The sequence below is a fragment of the Lepisosteus platostomus genome, chromosome 9 (assembly GCF_059453375.1).
Source record: "Lepisosteus platostomus isolate fLepPlt1 chromosome 9, fLepPlt1.hap1, whole genome shotgun sequence".
NCBI lineage: Eukaryota > Metazoa > Chordata > Actinopteri > Semionotiformes > Lepisosteidae > Lepisosteus > Lepisosteus platostomus.
Genome location: NC_142619.1, coordinates 29,819,728 through 29,837,412, shown reverse-complemented (window position 1 = coordinate 29,837,412; position 17,685 = coordinate 29,819,728). Strand labels below are relative to the sequence as shown.

The 17,685-nt window shown below is 35.7% G+C and overlaps 1 protein-coding gene across 10 annotated transcripts in view; it reads left to right on the top strand.

The window, feature by feature from the left end:
* lmo3 (LIM domain only 3) overlaps positions 1-17,685 on the top strand; it is an 82,646-nt gene that overhangs the window by 49,287 nt on the left and 15,674 nt on the right. The window lies entirely within an intron of this gene.

The following is a 17,685-nucleotide window of genomic DNA, read 5'->3' as shown; positions in this document are numbered from 1 at the left end:
GACAAAACTGAACAATTAATTATAGACCAATAGTTCTATTACATATGAACTTTATTCCTAAACTAGAGCATCATCCATATGAAAACAGGAGTCAGGGGGATAGTCACCATGAATTTAGAAAAGGAAGGTCTCTGTTAACCTGCTAGAGCTTTTAGAATTAGCAACAGTAGTAAAGGAGAGAAGTAAATTATATAATGAGATTTCTAGAAGGCTTTTGATAAAGTTCCTTATAAAGAATTAATTCTCATTTTGTAGGCTAAAGGCAGTCAAAAGTAAGTTATCAGAGTGAGAACTGATTAAAGAATAGAAAACAGAATGGATCCATATGTGAATGCTCTAATTGTGGTTACTTAAATAGTGGAGTAACACATGGATCTGCACTAGGAACACTGATGCAGTTTATTTAGAATCATATTATGCGTCAAAGGAAAAAATCATTTGTAACTAGAGGATATTTATCGTTGTTGTCTGAGTGATCAATTCTTTGTAGGTGGTGTACTGACACTTTATTGAACAGACGTGGCTTTCGTAAATCCTTACTGCTGATCAATATTTGTCATCAACAGGGTTGAACAGCAGAGGTCTAATGTGAAAGTTGCTGGATACGAGCATGTGTGGCCGCCATTGGAAACAATACAAGTTATGTGATACATGCTTTGCACCAGGTAGCACATGCGGATGTTGTCTTGTGGGATTCTAACTCAGTTCTGTTATAGAGGCTGGACACCCTAGTAAGGTGGTCTCACCTCATCCCATGTACTGTATTGTCAGCTGGGGCTTAAATCTGGTGTGTACTGTATGGCAAACATTACATAACTATCACTCTCAAGAAAACCATTGTTATGCAGGCAACAACATTATTCTGTGTGTCCTGAGGGGATGTTGCTTCATCAAGATGAATGTGGGGGAAGGGGTGCAGGTGAAGTCCCAGGGCTTGATCAGTGTAGCGCAGAGCAGGCAAGGTTGCCATCAAGAACTATTAACTGGTGTTCAGAAACAACTGGACAACCTTGCCCGACCATTAGCATATCATCCTGCATGTCTGTGCAGTGTTATCGGTTGTTTACAAAATGGCTTAAATCTGCAGTGAAGAGCACTTGGCTTCACTGCAGTCAAGTCTACCTGAGGTGTTTCTCACACCAACTCATTCAGTGGCATCAGTGAATACTGGCGAGCGTTGAGCATTGAGCTGCAAATAATGTCTTTTTAGATGGCATAGTTAAACTACCGGATGTGCGATGGTTGTGACCTAGCATGTCTGATGAAGTAGAACTGGCAATGATCACGAAGACAGTGCATAGTAATGTGTCTTGGTAAGGTAATGTGACTCGTGGTCTTCCAGATTGTGGTGTGTCATTGATGCACTGTTCTTTACTGTAACGTCTTGTCAGGCTAGAAACTGCTGGCTGCAGACTTAGTCCGGCCTCAAGTATAATGATGACATTGTTGTGTTCGTAAGCAGACTATACTGTATACAGTAGATTCCTTTTTTGTGGTCTCCTTTTTTAATTTTCTCTAGGCGTGATATTCAACAGGTTACTGTATATCACCCCATCACCTGTGACTCAATCAGCTTTTTTCAGAAAAGAGGGGTGATTACACTTGTAATTTACACTAAAATCAGCTGTTACATATCACCATCAGTGCCACAACAAAATTACACCAAAATTATTTAATCATTATCCAAAATCTGCAAGCTTTATTATTCTAAAAATGTATGTCCTTAAATAGAGTGATACATTTATTTAGATTCACAGTATGTATAGTTCAAGTTACCAGAGTAGTATCCCAAAGTTAAACAGGTATAAAAACCCAAGCTCACAAATACATGGGCTTAGACATGCTCTACGTTTGTTACACTGACTCCCACACAAAAATAACACTAGCCAGTTCTTCCTCTATGAAGCATGTTAAGGTACATTTTGTGGAGCAAAAAATAAAATTCACAGTTATAGTTTTCCTTATGGTTCCACAGTAAGTACAGGCATGGACAAGGGATTGGATGTCCTTAGAAGCTAAAGTAAATTGCAAAATGCAAATGTTAAATAAGGCAAAATATTATGGGTACTAATTCAACTATTCAATGTTAAGTGTTTGTAATAAATGAAATATTCTGCAATCACACTCCATCTATTCCTAAATGAATATATAAGGAATAGTATTAATTTACGTCTGAGTATATAAACTGCAGTTAAAAATATTTTAAGTATTTTTAATCTTATAAACAATCAAGATTTAAAATATGTGTATTTTATGTATGCTATGACCATTAACTATTTACTCCAAGCCTCCACTAGTGTTTTTTGATTTTGACCATCTTGGGCAGCTATTAATATAGGCTAATTTGTTTGAGAAGAACCCAAGAGTGTCACGTAGCACCCTTAATCTGAATGATGTGAAGTGTTGTATCAGTCACGTACATACAGATACATATGGATTTACTTTTAGCTTGAAATACAATGGCTGCATTTTACATACATTTCCTTCTATGAGAATAATTTTCCTGATAATAACTTTCTTGATATGTTGAGTTGAGTGATAATGTATGATATGTTATTGATATGTTTTCAAGCACAGTTTTGTATTGACTATGAAGGTGAATTTTGAAAATTTAGGAACTTTGAGGTCCAGGACCAAGAAGATGACTGAATATTGATTAGTGGTAATCGTGCCTGATCTTAATCGTGGCTTCTCCTCTTAACAATTTCCTCATATACATGACATCCTATAATAATAACTTCTGTTAATACTAATGAATTTTAGACTGTTAACAAATGAATAATTAGTTTATGGTCTAAATGGCATTACACAGCTAATGAGTAAGTGAAAAGTCTTTTGTCTTGGCATTAAACAGAAGCATTTCTTTAATTAATATTACATTTAGAATGTCATCTTCACATTTAATCAGTACAGAAATCTTTCAGTTGCTATCAGTTTTTTACATAAAGAACAATCTTTCTAGTTTGGGTTGTGTTTATTTTTTATTGAGCATATACCAGTTTTCTTTCTGATGATCAAGGGTTAAATACCCCCCTATTGTATATAAAAGCTTCTCAACATTAATTTGAAATTAAAATGCAAAAACATATCAGATTTTGTGTACCCTTTGCCACCGTCTTTGTGTAATGAGATAGCACACAAATGTTAAAAGCTCTTAAGGCATTCTGTAATTACTGTGTTGTGCCTAAAATGCCTGCTTGCCATTAACCTTACAACACTACAATTTATTTTGTACGTCTAGCAATTACCTTGCAGATATTGCCCAATCTAGAAATGTGTGTATTCTTGACTTCATGTAATTAAATTGGAATTTTCACATATTAACTGTAAACACGGAGGGTCAAAATGAAAGCTCCTAATCAGCATTGATTAAATCTCTGAATAAAGGCTTTAAGTGCTGCTCTGGACAAACATGCTCAGAGTTTTCTAATGCAAATTATATTCATGCATTTTTCTTTTCCTGTGCATGAAAGTGTAACTATTTAATCATGTATTTGAATAAACAAAGGGAAGTTGTTTGGGGGCATTACTTTTTATTTGTAAATATACTGATCTTGACAAGAAATGATTTTACTTTATTACTCAAAAAATATCAGTGACTAAAGAAACAGATTAAACACCGTTGCCAAGTTAGAAAGATAACCCAAAACATGCGGGTACAAATTGTTCTGGAAAATAATTTATATGGGGGTTAATCTGTTCAGCCTTTGGTATGCAAAATTTTCATAGATGATGTTTAGTTGTGCACTCCCTTGTCTGGGTGGGCTTCTCTCCAAGATGTAAATAAAATAGCAGAATTCACTTTCATGTAAGAGACCTTCTGTCCTTCTGCAGTGTTGACCTGTGGAGAAATGTTGTAGTTTGGGGGATTTCTACAGCTACTTTAGGGGATGGAGTTCAAGAGAGGATTGCTTGTTTTAGGCTCAGCTTTTTTTAAAATTTAGTAAATGCCACATCCACATTCTCTAACCATGTGTGACAACGGTCTAAAAAAAAGTGCTGTTTTCATTATCATGGCGGGTAATTCAGATTGGCGGTAATTGGCGAGTTACAATAGTTCTTTTTGATCATTTTAATTTCCTTGTATTTATAAAGCACTTGTCATCCCAAAAATCTCGAAAGTGCTTTAGATCTTGGAGGGAAACCACATCATCCACCACTGACGTGCAGCAGCCACCTAGATGACGCAGAGCAGCCTTTATGAGCCTTTATGATCAACCCTTAAGAGGAAGCCTAGAGTGAAATTAAGCCAATACACCAGAGTTATCATGGGATCTTTAATGACCAAGTAGTCAAGACCCTAGTTAATTGTCTCATCTGAATGATAACTGGGCTTTAGTTTGGGGTGTTTAGCCTAGAAGGAAGAGGTTCACCAACATCAATTGGAGCACCAATCTAGTTTTCCTGAGAGGTCTTCCATCCCAGTGATGACCAAACCCAGACTTGCTTAGCTAGATCTCTAGCCGCATTCTAATAAGATCAGGCTTCAAGGAGGCAATACTTCTGCCTTTTTATGGATTCTTCAGTGTGACCCAGATGACTTTCATTGGCTCTCCCCACCAAGGCTCAAAATTAGACTGTCTGAAACAGACTTTTTCTTCAATTTACAATACATATCCCATTTAAGACCAGCTCTTTCTCTTACCGATGCTGAGAAATTACTTCATGCTTTCATAGCTCTAGGCTAGATTACCGCAATGCCTTGTAAACTGGGTCATCCACAAAGTACTTCAGAAACGGCAGTATGTCTAAAACTTTGCGCCTTGAGTGCTGACCAAGTCTAAAAAATCTAAGCATATTTCTCCTGTGCAGAAAAACCTGCAGTGGCTACCAGTCTCTAATAGGATAGACTTTAAAACTTTCTTGTTGACCTGCCAGGTGCTGCATGGTCTGTCTCCTACGCCCCCTCAAGAATTGCCATACCACACATCCCAGTTCTCTCACCGTGTTCTGCTGGCTGTAGACTCCTTCCATTCCAAGGACTTCACATTGTGCATTGTACCTCTTCAGTAGCTGCCCCTCATCTTTGGAAAACTCTTCCTGACCATATAAAAAACCACCATTGATGTTTTTGAATCTCAACTCAAAAACTTATTTTCATTGACCCTTGAATTCCTAACCTAATTCTTTATTTTAATATCATGTTTATACATATATACATATACAAATTACAGTAATAACAAAAAAAATGTATATTTATGTAGATGGCCTGAGATTGCATTAGATTGAAATTGCTTGATTGGCGAACTCATCTGCACAAAGAGAGTCTTACTAGGGAGCGATTGAAAGCTGGGCTTTCCTTGAAATTAAACCCTTTAGTTAATGTATAATTGACCAATCAATGTAGCAGTTGATTTACCTTAGATATTTGCCAAGAAATATGCAGTTTAATGTGGCAGGACCGGAAATACAGGATGATGAGATTAGTAAATGTAGAAGTCATTTTAAGCAAACAGAGAGTGGAATACTTATTAATTTAATTTAAAATTTTTAAAAACAGAATTTGACATTTTCACAGCCTTAATGTAAACATTTAATATTAGCATGCAGCAGGTGTTTTACACCTACAAATGCAATGGTTATGTTTCTGTATGTCTGTCATGTAGTAGTATATACTGCATGGAGGTGGTAATCAGGATAGTACTGTCATCATCAGTTTCCTGTCACTCTGTATGAGCTCAGGATGCCATATCAAGACTTCCAGTACTGACCTGTTACGTCAGCAGCATGCTAGTAAAACAGCTGAAATCATGTAGAACAAAAATAGTACCTGCGCAGAACAGCTCAGTGTCTCTGAATTCAAACTGAAGCCACCAGTCATGTCTATCTGGGGTAATGATGATAAAGAAATTTCACAAACTGAAAAGTCAAAACCGGTGATGCAGTTATAGAAGAATGTGTTGAGAGAGATCAACAAATGGATTTTATCTACAAGTAATGTCAATAAAGTTGTTTTCCGTTTAGAATATGTTTTTAGGTTTTATCAGTTAAAATGCATTAAGAAGTTTTTCCCACAAGGCTTGCTTGAAAATTCCTCACATATTGTATATACATGAGTGTGCTTTGATAATCTTCCTGGATCAGAAAGAGGGGGACTGTATTGGATTCCAAACAGAATAGTCTAATAATTTCCTCAAGAGAATGACCTTGTCCTTGAAAAACAAGGTATTTCATGCAAACATTGGAGACGGCCTTTGAATTGGAAGCAAACAAATATTGCAGTAACATCAGCAAGTAGTAGATGTCATTAACATTGAACAATTTTTTTCAGTTTTCCTCTTCTGAGTTTATTGTGTAGAAGAGATGAGCCGTGGCGATTTAGATTTAAGCAATAATATAAGTAGAAAAGAGTTGTGATGAAACAATACGCACAGACCTAATTTACTTATTTTAACGTTTTTGTCGTATGTGAATACAGTGATACAAGCAGCATACCAGTGCCACCCAAGAAATGAAAAAATAATGTGCATCTCTTTTATGTCTTTTCTTCATATACAGTATGTTACATTCAATATACTTTGTAGATTTGTCCTCTTTCAAGAAATTCATATTATAAAAAAGTCTGACAGTTATAGAAAGTCTGCAATCAACACTACAATATAAGGGAATACAAGACTGGCACTATAATACAATACATATTGTAAAAAAAGAACTTGAAATTCAATAAATATTTCAATCCTTTAATATCTTATCGCCCTGCTATTGTACTTGTTGAGTTGACCATTGATAAGAAGTCATAATATATACAGTACTTTTACTGTATATAATACTGTTTACCTTTTGAAATTAAACTTATTTGGCTTTGACCTTAAACCTTCCCCACCTCTGTTCTCTTCATTCGTTTCATTACTGTTCAGCTACTGTATGTGTGTGCATTTTTAATGGTTAAGAAGAACAGGCACAATTTCACACTGTGCGAGTCTGTAAAAAGCTACCTAGCCATGCTGGTGAAGCCGATACCATCATGTCTTTGAAGAAATGGCTGGTTAAGACCCTCAGATCAATTAGCTGCTGACTACCAAACAAGCTGAATAGGTCGAATAGCTTGTGTTTTTGCTAGATCTAGCACTTGTTCTTCACCCCAGTATGATCTTTGCAATATTTTAAGGTCCCATTTCACCATGTGATAAAAAAGCACAGATTTCCATTTTAATCCCAAAAGTAGTACTGTAGTAAATTCATAATTGCAGCCAACAAGTTAAGATATCATTTTCACAGTTATTGAAATTTTTGCACTCAAGTAAATACTGGATTTTGTCTGTTATCACGTCTCATGCTTCTTTTTTTTCTTGCTGTTCAATCATTTAAGAGGCAGATAGGCATGTTGGTACTGTTATGTGCATCATTAGGATGTTATAAATTACTTTGTCAAACTGTGATATAGCTCATTAAGCAAAAGAGAAATTAAGAGGTTATCACCTTTTATTCTTGTTAGCTTTTTAGAGGAAATACCTATTGAGCCTTGTTTTTATGTGGACTTATTAAATAAGTTTATTAAATATGCAAGTGAACACCTCCAGCAGGCTTGAGTGTATTGAAATAATTGAAGGAAAAATTTGCTTTGAAGTGTTAATTTTATTTAAATATAAACTTAAAAAGAGTTGTCACCTACAATCTAGTAGTACTGTAAGTATAGCAGACATCTATAAAAATGACCAGATATTGCTAATGTTTTACTTTTTTAAATATTTATTTATTTTATTTACTTTTAATACTTTGACACTGAATTTCTTCTCCCACTCTCAATTCTTTCTGAATTCTGAATTTGAAAATAATTTCAGATAGCCTCCTGTTTGTCAGGTTAAAATTTCAAAATGTCTTTCCTTCTCAGACTTATTTTTTTGTTATTTGGATCAGCATTTGGTAGCAGTTCCTTCTGAGGCAATACTGTAACTATATGTCTTCAACCCATTGAGCTCTCCAAACTCTTTGTGTAATCATTTGAGAAGCTTTTCCATGTTTTTACTGCAGCCACTGTGAATTCATGCCTGTTCTTGGGATGTTCTGATTTAACGTTTTTCTTTAGCATGTGAAATACTCGCTCAACCTGATTAAAATCTGGATATGGACTTGGCCAGTCTAAGATTTCCCACATTTAATCCTTAATGAACTCATGATGATGTGCTACTGTGCAATAAGTCTGAAAGAATTTTTTCACACACAAGCAGAGAAAATGTTTCTTTGAATGTCAGAATTCATTCTATGGCTTCCTTTATTGGTTACATTATCAATAAAGATGAGTGAGCAATTCACTGCCTGGGCCATGATATTACCTCCACCAGGCTTCACAAATGAAGTGATGTTCTTTGGAGCATTTGCAGTCCTTCTCCACACTTTAACCTTTCCATCACTTTGGTAAAATTAGATCTTGGTCCCATAAATTCTTCTGGCTCATCTTTGTACTTACGAGCAAATTCTAATTTCAATTCTCTGTGCTTGGTGCTTATGACAGTTTCCCATCTTCAGGTGTAGCCTTCTGTTCTAAACTGCAGATTTCAATACCTTGTTGGTGATTTTATTGGCAGTAGTTTTAGGGTTTTCCTTCACATCTCTGATAATTGTTCTGCTATCAACTGCAGCTACTGTACATTTTTTAGGTGACCGGTCTTACCTAATTGGCAGTTTAGCTGTGGTTTTGTTCTTCTTCACTCTTGATTTTGTTATGCTCAATATCTGTAATGAGCTTCAAAATTGTTCTCTCAAAATAAATTTCTCCAAAATTAAATAAGTTTCAGTAGTTTGTTTAATTGACTCGAAGGTATATAACTGAATTGACTTTATTAAATATTTAGGATTTGTATTTATCAGTCGTGTTTCCTTTTTCTTAAGGAACACCTGTTATTAGATTTCATAGTGAAATTCCTAGTTTATACTCCACTGTCCCTATACCTTTGGAGGGCACTGTATATTACAGTACATGTTTTATTCATTTTTACATATATTTGGTCTGAAGGCATTGTTTGATAAAAATATTGCTACTAATAAAATGTAAATAACTAGGAATTCTGGAACTATTGGATTATAAAAAATGGTCACTTGAACTGCTGCTCTTGCAAACTTTAAGAGACTTTTTGTTTTGTGCATACTGTACAGATATAACTTACACAGGTGGGAGCTCTCTCATCAGTATGCAATATGTTTGCACATAACTTTTTATTCTTAAATCTTCTCCTATATATTCTTGTGATTTGTGTACTTTTGATCATTATAGATCCTTCTTTATCCAGCAAAAGTAATGGAAAAAAAATGAAACCATGACCAAAAATTAATGCCAAGGGCACTATTCATCAATATATGTCAAATTACCTCCCAGTACAAAGTAACTACATGCTGCTGTTTTTGGAAATTAAACATTTCTGTTTCATAATAGCAAATATTCATTTTTAACAAGCTTCTTCAAGTTCCTTTTATCTTACATAAATCATTTCAGTGCATTTGCAAAGAACAGCTTGATTTATTGTAAAAATTTATCCTGTACCAAACTAATAAAGAATTTGTGTCTTTGACCCTACAGTATCTTAACATGTTTTGGAAAACTGAATTTTAATGTTAAAACAGAAATTTGCTAATCTGCATAGCCATTGTATTAGTGTTACACTTTTTCCATTTTGACTACATTTTGAATAGTAATGCTAATTAAAAAAACATTATTGATGTATTGGTGTCTAAAGCAACTCACAAGTCTTTTTTGAAATTCTTAACTCTAACATTACTTTGGAACACTTCATAAACATAGAAACTTCATTGTGAACATTTTAAGGTACTACAGCATATGCCAATCAAGCTACAGGTGGAACACAGAATTTACTGAATAACATTTTACTTTTACACAATGCATCTCTCAATTATGGTTCATAATATTTGGCAGTTAACAATTTAAGTTTATTTTTCTTCTTCCAAAGTTTGATATGCTGGTTTGTCCCAAGCTCAGGCTTAGAGAACAAACTGGTTTGTTATGTTATCTGAATGGCAGCTTAGGTACTATTATTTTGTTTGGTAGTCAAGCTGTGAGACTAATTTTTTTCTGATCTGGTACTCAACAGTTAAAATAATCTTACCAAAGAAGAGAGATGATTTGTGAGGTGATGCCCATTTCACATTTTCAGATCATTTTAATCCAACTGCAATGATCTTGTAAGCAGTACAGATGTATTGGCATAAAAACCATAGTGACCCATTCCGGCCCTGTGGTGTTTGAAAATGTATCCTACATGTTTCTCAAATTTGAAAATTCTGTGCATATTTAGTGTGAATGTCCTGTTTGTTTGAAGTTCACATGAAACTACATTTTTTCCAGACTTTAAGAATATAGTGTTTACAAACAAAAGAAGGCAATTCACCATATGTAGCTCATTTGTTTTTCATTACTAAGGCTGACCAACTGTTTACTTACTGAAAGCTTGATTATTTCTTGTTTACAGGGTTCTTCCACTCAGCTGTGAAAGTATTGCAGAAAATAGAGAATAAAGATGTTCAAGCTGTGTTCAAAAGTCATAGAAATGTATCTGTGCTTGGTCTTATGCATTTGAACATTATTGACTACGGTAGCTAGAGCTAATACTCTAGCTTCCAACAAATTAATGTTTTTTTTTTTCCCTGAAATGGTGCAAAAGAATGAAGGTCAGCTTTCTTTGATAATCTCCTGTTTGCTAGGGAATGCAAAAGTAGTTTTTAACTCAAAGGTAGATGTATCTTTGGTATTACGTCAATGTGTTTTGCTCTTGTTTTTGCTTTAGACATGCATACAGTAAGGAAATTATTCAATGGAAAAGCTGTCCAATTCACCCTGTGGTTAAGCCTATTTGCCTATATCAATATTAACAACTACAGGAAAAACAGATGAGAATTAAGGTATTGGCATCTGAATTATTTGATTTTATATTTAGCTTTATTTCTGTCAGGAAGAATGGTGTGCGCGTGTGTCTGAGACGTTTCGCTGGATGAGGTTAGGCCTGTTTCCAGACCCCCATGACTAGCACAGGGAGAGAGATAGTCTGTAACAAGCGCATTGTCTTGGAGTTAATTAGATCAGATTTCCGCCTCTCCGCACCCAGTCTGGAAGCTGACAGTTCAGTAAAATGTTCCCTTGTAAGGTTCGCCCTCTTAGGGAAAGGGGCAATAATTCATCATTAGAATTTCAGAGTCCAGGTGCAGATGAAAACTGATGGAGCCGGCAGTGAGGCAGGGCAGGCGCACTCGAGGAGGAAAATTTTATCTGAAGCCCAATTCCCCTGGTTACGCAGAGAATAATTGAGATAATACTGCTTCAAGAGTTGTTTAATGATTAAAAATCACATACACGGGAACCCTAAATTGAAGGGCAACACATTCTGGATGGTTGCAGTGGTCAGCTCACCCCTAGTTTTTGTGTTTTTGTTCTTCTTCTTCTCCATTTCGGAAAGATACGACTCTGCCGTCACCTCCACCCCCTCTCTGGGACAGACTCAATGCAAGGCAAGTCCGGGCTAGGCAGGCTGCTGGAGACTGGGGACCTGTTCCAAGGACTTTGTTTAGATGCAACAAATCATTTGTCTGTTATTAACCCAGAGCTTGTAATTATGCAGATTGCCATAGATTTTCCCTGGGCCTAGAAGTGAGATTGAGGGTTGTTCACACCATAGCAGGCAGCTCAGGGCTGGCTATGCATTACTGAACTTGCCACATTTATCATGTTGACTGATGGCAGGAGAAGCAGGTCTCAGGTCCCAGTGGTTAATGTAGTGGGTAATTAACTGTCATTTGCCTAGTAATAGGCTGATGATCAATGGTTTGTGTGGAAACAAATTCTAATCAGGTAGCTGATAAATGCATGCTGGAACCAGAGCAATTGAAGTCAGAGGGATGGAGAGGAAGAGAGGGAACCACACTTAGAATTTCAAACGCGCTCAGCAGTGGCTATATTATTAATGTGATTTTTTTTTCCTGTTGTAGAAGAATATTCCCCTAATGATGTAATATCAAATTTGTTACCATGAATACTTTAAACACACAAAGAGGTGGGTGTTTATCCTTAAATGTTCACCTGAAAACTGTGGTTCACTTGTATTGTAACTAACATGCATTTCATATTGTTGCAAATGTATTTTTACTTATCCTAAGTGAACATGTTGCCCCTTATGAAAAAAGAAAATCATTGTAAAATTTAAAATACTGTGTATGATTCCATCTACTGAGCAGGAAAGAAAGAAGTTAGGGAAAGAAACAAGCACATCTTTTACTTCAAAATTGAATGTTTTTGTTATTGTTTAATTTATTAAAATAAAATCTTAATCTGATATCCAGTTTATACAGTATACTACTAAAAACTGACTCTGGTATAGTGTTTTCATGGAAATTAATTGAAAAGTAGTTTTTCTCCTGCAGCCAGTGTGAAGACTCTTTTTACAGAGTCCAGTGAGCAAATGCTTAGTGGAATAATTTAATTGGTGGCTCTTCAGAAATGACAAAATCATAGAATTTAACTATCAGCGAAACAGGCTGAGATTGGGCCATGCAGAGGTGGATTATGTATGCAGTTTTTGTTCAGTAATAACTGTGAAAATCATAAATATAGTCATAGGATGATCTTTTCATAACTTGCATCACCAACACTGTTTATTTGACATCACCCTAACTCCTAAATCCTAAACTTAGATAGCAGATAGCCAACGTTTTAACTGTTTTGAAGTTTTGGATATACAGTATTTCTAAATATTTACTCGGCACGAGAAATTTGTTTTTCAATCCCTTTCAAATTGTCTTTCATGTTTAAAGCCTGTAAAACATGTTGGCCTTTACCAACACTTACTGCCCAGACTGTAAGAACCAGACTGTACCAGGCTCATAACTGAAAACATGAATCATGACTTTATTTCTTTGGGTGGTTTTGAAGAGCAGTTTATTTTACAGAATACTAAGAATAAAAAGATATTTTCATGCAGGCACGCCCATATTGTAGTTATAGAGTTGATAATATGAAACCTGCTATGTCTGTAGTAGTAACATCCAGTAGTCTTCCATCAAACCAAAAAAGAAAGATGTATAAAAGCTTTCACTACCCTTGGTAATTATTTTAAAGAATAAAATTAGAATAGTTAAACAGAAAACAGAAGGGTCTGTGCAGTATGTGTAGAGAGATCTTTTAATGTCTCCACTACAGCACAGTTAATTTTAAACCAAGTGCTTTTGAATTCATTACAACTGAGCTGCTTTTAATTTTCTGCCTCCCTTGAGTGCCATTACAGCCTGTGCGTCAGACTGGTGATGTAATAAGAGGGAGATGGCAGGTAGGTTGATATCTGACTCTACCTTTCAGGAGCCAGAGGGACTTAAGAGAAGCTCAGTGTTTTGACTGAAGAAAAGGAGTAAACAAATCCCAGTTCATTTGAAATGTCCCCTTTCCTGTTATAAAACAGCCAGATTGAAGCTGCTTTTCTCCTGGTGAATAGCAAATATTAATACATATTAATATTCAGAATGGGTGGTGTGGGTCTGGAACAAGCTGCAGTTGTTGAAACTGATACTCTAGATCCTCAGATTATTTAGTATGAAGCAGCCAAATGAGCTGAATAGGCCAAAATACTTCTCATTTGAAACCTTCCTTATGTTCTTATTAGAAAAGGTAGTAGATGCCTTTTATAAGATGCACACAAAAAAAGGCAGTTTTCTAGTGGTTTTCAGTTTATGGATCGGGACCTACAGTAGTGGTGTGAGTTATGTGTATGTGGGTTGCAAATAGCTTGCCTGCTTTAAGAATGAAATTTGAAAATTATTGTAAAATAGCAAAAACACAAGTTAAACATATTTTACTAGGAAGAAAGCTGGGAAATGAGTGCCTAACATTAAAACAGGAAGCACCTGTACATGTGCCATTATCATCATCATATAGTAGCTGTGTTTTTTCATCATTGGCATTTATTAGTTACAAAGATCAAGGCCTAATGTGATTTACAATCTTCCTGTATAGTATACCTGTCTGCAGTCTCTCTGTGCAAAAAACCAAACACACACAGCCATTCCACTACAAATTCTCTTTGAGATGATTTGTAGTAGCATGTAGTAGTAGCATGTACTACCATTACTTATAAAATCAAAGCTAGAGTGGGTTACAATTTATTTTACATATAACATGACCGTCAGGTTAAAGGCTGAGAAGCACTGGTCTATATTATCCCATAATTTCGAACCAAACATAAATCCTTAGCTTGGGGTAGTAAAACATAAGATGGAATAAAATAACTTGAATATAATTCTTATGTTCGGTATATTATTTCCAGGAATAGATTCCATTCTAAGCAAGGAAGTGAAGAAAATCTACTTTGTGTGTGAGATTACCTCAGTATGAGGATATTTACCTATAACTGAAATATCAAAATAATGTTGTTTGTTACAATAGGTCCTTTATGAGTGACAAAACAGAAGATGTATTGTAATTGTATAAAGGAGGTCTGTGACTGAATAAGAGCAAGACCTATATGAACACTATAAAAAGTTTTTTCATTTCTGCATCCTGAGACAAAGGTAATAACCTACTGTATATCCATGAACTATGTAAAGTAAAAAAGATCAGTATTTCTTATCAAGTTTAAAGAAAAACAGCAATATAGCTTTTACATATATAATAAATGGTATTATATCATCCCTCATTTTTTGCGGGTTCGTACATTCGCAGTTTTGTTTATTTGCGGGTCGCCCCCCAAAAACATTTTGGGGAAGTGCAGGGCAGGCGACAGCGTTTCCACGAGCCCACGTGCGTGGCGTATTAGTCCGCCTTTGTGCCTTTTTGCGTCTGTTAACTCTCTGCGTTTCGTTGTTCGAGTGAAGTTTTTTGTGCCCCATATCTGTTATTTTTATTAAATATGGGAGCTAAACGTGCTTCTAGTTCTCATGCTAGTAATCCTGGACCTAAAAGACTCCTGAAAGGGATGACTTTGCCGCAGAAAGTTGCAGTTTTAGACACGTTAAAAGAATGAAAATGGTATATATCGTTTATTGGGCAGAGAAACTAGTTATTCATTTGTAACCAAGACATTTATACCTTTCCTTCGTCTCCCCCCTCCCTTGCCATGTGTCAAGAAATACAAAAATCAAGCAATATGCTCTCGAATGTTCTCTTAATTACCCTTGATTGGAAAAAGAATACTAAAATATTGGTTTTTGGGGACCGGAGTTGTTTTGGAGTGGAGGGTCAATTATTTGCAGATTGTTTTTATTTTTCGCAGGAGGTCTTGGAACCTGTCCCCTGCGAAAAGCAAGGGATGACTGTACATGGGTGGCATGGTGGCACAGTGCTTAGCATTGCTGCCTTGCAGCACTGAGCCACTGGATTCAGTTCCTGGGGTGCTGGTGTGTGGACTGGTGTCCCATCCAGCGTGTATCCCTCTGTGCGCCCATTGCTTGCCGGGATAGGTTCCGGTTCCCCCACAACCCGTTATTGGATAAGGCGGATACAAAATTGATAGATCGATAAATAATACATAATTGTGATATTTGTTAACAAGACAGTGACCTACAGTAGATATACAGTACTGTATCAAAGCTGCCTTGCTACCCAACAGCTGCTCTTTATAAACAGTATTTTTATTGCAGCTTTCTCTTTTAACTGAACCTTCTTGCTTTCCTGTCAGTGCGTACAGGGTTTGTAATTCACAACTGGCAAGTGGTTTGAAGTTTTGAATTAACCTGGGGCTAGTCTATAATCTGATGTCATCTGTGAACAAACCAGTTCTTACAGTGACATAGTTTATCTCCACAAACAAATGAGCACAATCCATTAAAGTTGTGTCTGTGTCCAAGCTAAGAAAAGTCTGTGAAAAACTCTTATTTGCACGGTGTGTAGAACTGCAAATACTCAGAATTGAGTTAAAAAACAAAGCAAATAAAGTTAAGCTAAGAGCTACCTGTACTTTTTCAAGTAAATACAGGTGCATCCAGGATTATAAACAGTTTTCAGAAGCCAAGAGAAATATCTGTAGAAGAAAATAATTTCTCGAGAGATCAGATGATATTAGAACGTTTTTTGTAATGCTGCATTTCTGGGTCATGCAACTCATAACACCCTAATATCAGATATTGGCAGCTGATTGTCGAGTCCATGTTTTGAAGCATGTTGTGGCTTGTTTGGAAATTACTATAGAAACAGGACCAGTAATATTTTTACAAAACATTTAAGCAATTAGGTTTTTAAGGACTTTGGTTGTTCTTCATATTTTTAGCTCTTAGTTAATTAACAATGCACAAGGACTGAGAATAACTACACCTGCAAAAGTATAACAAATAGCTTACCAGTACACTGCATTACTCTCCAAGTGACAGTGACACAGTGAAAAGATGGATACAACAGATGTCTACTTTTCAAAAATAATCTTTTTTTTCATCTTCTTTTGAAACCAACTGATCTATCTTAGAATATCCTGTACATTAAAGAGAAAATTTAAGTAAGTGTAAGTGACAAGGGCTCTATTTATTTGGTGTTTTTCATATCATCATTGTCAGTAGTTAAGATGATCCTAATTAAGACAAAAATTTAAAGTAATTTGATTTTAATTATTGCTTTAACCCACTTGGCTCAGTGAACAGCAGCCTGACCATAAGGAGAAGGCCGCTGTAACCTCCCATTAGATGGAATGAGCCAAGGAGCTGCAGTGAGGGTGATGATGGGGTGAAGGGAGAGATACAAAGCAACAAACTTTGGGAAGCTGATAAAAACCTCAAGCTAATGTGTAGGTGACCAGACGTACGCAAGGTTAGGGCCATCTTTATCCCATAGACTACAATCTAATGATAGTTTACTAATTAGGAAAAGAATAACATAAAGTATACATTTTTTAGTTTGTTTTTATACTGTAAATGTCCACTAACATAGAACTATAACAAATTACAATTATTCCTAAAAATGCTTGCATCTACAGTAGTTTTAAGCAATAGGTAACTCATATGTAATCCACCACTAACAAACCATTACATTACTTTGTTTAATCGACAGTGTTCCTTATATAGTATTGCTATTATGACCAATTAGAATCAGTGTCAGCATTAGAATCATGCTTTGATACCATATGAGGATGGAAAATAGCTTTTCTGGGATCAGGCGCCCGACTTTTTGGGGAACACGTTCTACCTCGCTAGGAGAACTGCAATAATAATACAATTTTATGAAGACTTCTCAACAAATCTAAAGCACTGTACAGTACCTCACATATGATTAACAACAGAAAAAAAACAAATGTGAAAAAGCACAGTGAAATGACTTAGTGAAACCAGGAGTAAAACTAGATCATATAATGTATAAGGCTGGTTTTGACTGAGTTTTGAAAATGTAAAACATTACTCTTCTCTAAATTCTTTAAACAATTTGGACTGTGAGTATCACAGACATAGTGCTGTAGATAATAAGGCCATTGTGTGAATCCTGGTCTTCAGCTGAGTAGAAAAATCTCAGATCTGCTGAACCAGACTAAAAGTTAGATCACACTTACAGTATTCAGTAAGTTCTATAAACTGAAGCAAGACCATTCAGTGTCTTACATGTGAATAGAAAAACCTTTAAGTGTACTTCTTTGTGCAGTTTACAGAGGACAGGAATTAAGTTCTTATGCAGAATGTTTAGCACATAAGTCAAAGATGTCACAGATACTGAAGCCCATTTAGTTCTGTGTATGTACCCCAGTGTATAAGACATTATAGTAAACTAATCTTGAATAAAAA